Source organism: Amblyraja radiata, unplaced genomic scaffold, assembly GCF_010909765.2.
Source record: "Amblyraja radiata isolate CabotCenter1 unplaced genomic scaffold, sAmbRad1.1.pri scaffold_1308_ctg1, whole genome shotgun sequence".
NCBI classification, from domain to species: domain Eukaryota; kingdom Metazoa; phylum Chordata; class Chondrichthyes; order Rajiformes; family Rajidae; genus Amblyraja; species Amblyraja radiata.
In genome coordinates, this window is record NW_022630491.1 from 2,440 (window position 1) to 5,968 (window position 3,529).

General features: G+C 52.5%; 1 long non-coding RNA gene across 1 annotated transcript; it reads left to right on the top strand.

Annotated features, from left to right (window-relative positions):
- The first annotated feature begins 270 nt into the window (after positions 1 to 270).
- LOC116969831 lies at positions 271 to 3,439 on the top strand. The gene is made up of 3 exons (XR_004410930.1): positions 271 to 285; positions 3,074 to 3,076; positions 3,272 to 3,439. It is a non-coding gene; the product is annotated as an uncharacterized LOC116969831 (long non-coding RNA).
- Positions 3,440 to 3,529: the final 90 nt, after the last annotated feature.

A 3,529-nucleotide genomic window follows, 5' to 3' on the forward strand; every position in this document is an offset into this window, starting at 1 on the left:
TGACTCCAGCATCTTCCCCACCACCGATGTCAGGCTAACTGGTCTATAATTCCCTGTTTTCTCTCTCCTGCCTTTCTTGAAAAGTGGGATAACATTAGCTACCCTCCAATCCACAGGAACTGATCCAGAGTCTATAGAACATTGGAAAATGATCACCAATGCGTCTACGATTTCTAGCCACCTCCTTGGTGCTCTCACTGTTCTTATTTCTAAGCCGCCTCAGTGGATGAACCCTCCAGTATATCCTCTCTGGGAGCCACCGTGATAGTATCCACGATCAGCAGCGTAACTCCTCCACCTCTTTACCCTCCCTCTCCATCCCGTCTGAAACATCAATACCCTAGAACATTGAGCGGCCAATCCTGTCTCTCCCACAACCACGTTTCCCAATAGCCGCAACATCATAGTCCCAGCGCCATGACCATAGTCCCAGATCCATGACCATAGTCCCAGATCCATGACCATAGTCCGAGATCCATGACCATAGTCCCAGATCCATGACCATAGTCCCAGATCCATGACCATAGTCCCAGATCCATGATCATAGTCCCAGATCCATGACCATAGTCCCAGATCCATGATCCATGACCATAGTCCCAGATCCATGACCATAGTCCCAGATCCATGATCCATGATCATAGTCCCAGATCCATGATCCATGACCATAGTCCCAGATCCATGATCCATGATCATAGTCCCAGATCCATGACCATAGTCCCAGATCCATGATCCATGACCATAGTCCCAGATCCATGATCCATGACCATAGTCCCAGATCCATGATCCATGATCATAGTCCCAGATCCATGACCATAGTCCCAGATCCATGATCCATGACCATAGTCCCAGATCCATGACCATAGTCCCAGATCCATGACCCTAGTCCCAGATCCATGACCATAGTCCCAGATCCATGATCCATGATCCATGATCATAGTCCCAGATCCATGACCATAGTCCCAGATCCATGACCATAGTCCCAGATCCATGACCATAGTCCCAGATCCATGATCCATGATCATAGTCCCAGATCCATGACCATAGTCCCAGATCCATGATCCATGACCATAGTCCCAGATCCATGACCATAGTCCCAGATCCATGATCATAGTCCCAGATCCATGATCCATGACCATAGTCCCAGCGCTGACCCAGCTCTCAGTCCATCTGCTTGCTCCACAATACCCCTTACAGTGGAATAATCACTCTTCAGCCCATTATGGTCACCATATTCCTTCATCTCTCTCCACCTGCCCTTCCTCAGTGTTCCTCACCTCCACCTTCCCATCATTCCTCCAGTGTATGACCCACTCCTCTGGTCACCCCCCCGTGCTCTTCATGTCATTCACCAGAAACATTCAATGACTCCCATCCCCTGCGGATCCACACTCACACACAGATGACTACTTCAGATTTTCAGGGGTCCTATTCTCTCCCTATTTACTCTTTTTCCCTCGGTATAGTTATAAAATCTCTGGATTATCCTTCATTTGGTATGTCAACGAATATTCTGGTGAACTTCTACAAGTGTACAGCGGAGAGCATGCTGACTGGTTGCATCACGACCTGGTTCAGCAACTCCAACGCCCAGGAATGAAGAAGATTGCAAAATGTGCTGGACACAGGTACTAACCTCCCCACCATCGAAGGTCCACCACAGTACTGACCCCCCCACCATCGAAGGTCCACCACAGTACTGACCCCCCCACCATCGAAGGTCCATCACAGTACTGACTTCCCCACCATCGAAGGTCCATCACAGTACTGACCTCCCCACCATCGAAGGGATCTATACGAGGCGCTGCCTCAAAAAGGCAGCCAGCATCATCAGAGACCCACACCACCCTGGCCACGCTCTCATCTCGCTGCTACCATGGGGAAGAAGGTACAGGAGCCTGAAAACCGTGACCTCCAGGTTCAAGAACAGCTTCTTCCCAACACCATCAGGCTGTTGAACACTGCAACCTCCAAACTATAGACTTGCGGGCATTATTTTTGTCTTTGCCCCGTTCTTGTTTGTTTAATATATATATAGTTCTGCTACTGAACATGGTGTGGTTTGCTGTGGGGTTTGCATATGTTTACATATTTGTTGTGCTTCTGCAAGTTATGGGCCTGTCCCACTTGGGTGATTTTTTGGGCGACTACAGGCGACTGCCGCTAAATATTCAACATGTTGAAAACGTTTCGGCGACAGTGGCGACAATTTTGCTGTCGTAGGTGATCGCTAGGTGTCGCAGGTGAATTCCATTAAAACTAGTCCCTGGCAGTCGCCTTAAGAGTGGCCTTAGTGGGACAGGCCCTTGAGTATTTCAATGTTCCGTTTAGGGACAATAAAATCCTCTTGACTATTATTTTCTGCCAAAGCTCCCTCACTTTGCCTCCCCCCTTCACGGATGTACTTGATCCAGCTATTTACACCTGGACCTTGTGTCCTGACCACAGCCTCTCTCATCATCCCAGCTTCCTTACTCTACCCTGCCGGCAGCTCTCACTGGCTCACTTTTAAAACCTCCCACTCTCCAGACATTGCTTTGCCACCCACGGGTGTGAGTCCGTGTGAGTGTGAGCCCGTGTGAGTGTGAGCCCGTGTGAGTGTGAGCCCGTGTGAGTGTGAGCCCGTGTGAGTGTGAGCCCGTCTGAGTGTATGCCCGTGTGAGTGTGAGTCCGTGTGAATGTGAGCCCGTGTGAGTGTGAGCCCGTGTGAGTGTGAGCCCGTGTGAGTGTGAGCCCGTGTGAGTGTGAGCCCGTGTGAGTGTGAGCCCGTGAGTGTGAGCCCGTGTGAGTGTGAGCCCGTCTGAGTGTGAGCCCGTCTGAGTGTATGCCCGTCTGAGTGTGAGTCCGTGTGAGTGTGAGCCCTGTGAGTGTGAGCCCGTGTGAGCGTGAGCCCGTGTGAGCGTGAGCCCGTGTGAGCGTGAGCCCGTGTGAGTGTGAGCCCGTGTGAGTGTGAGCCTGTGTGAGTGTGAGCCTGTGTGAGTGTGAGCCCGTGTGAGTGTGAGCCCGTGTGAGTGTGAGCCTGTGTGAGTGTGCGCCCGTGTGAGTGTGAGCCTGTGTGAGTGTGAGCCCGTGTGAGTGCGTGTTGGTGTGAGCCCGTGTGCGTGTGAGCTCGTGTGGGTGAGCCCGTGTGAGTGTGAGTCCATGTGAGTGTGTGTTGGTGTGAGCCCGTGTGAGTGTGAGCCTGTGTGAGTGTGAGCCCATGTGAGTGTGCGCCCGTGTGAGTCCATGTGAGTGTGTGTTGGTGTGAGCCCGTGTGAGTGTGAGCCTGTGTGAGTGTGTACCTCGTACACCTCCTGGTCGAGGATCCTGGTGCCAAACACCAGGATGCCGCTGGTGTCGAGGATGGCATTGTGGGCTCGGGCCAGCGGGCGGGTCACCTTCTTCTTGCAATCCACGATCATCGTCACGTTCCTCTTGTGGACGCTGATCGCCACGCGGTGCCACCTGTAACACACACCCCCCCCGTCACACCCGCACCACGACATTCACATACCCCCCCGTCACACACACACCCCCGTCACACACTCCCCCC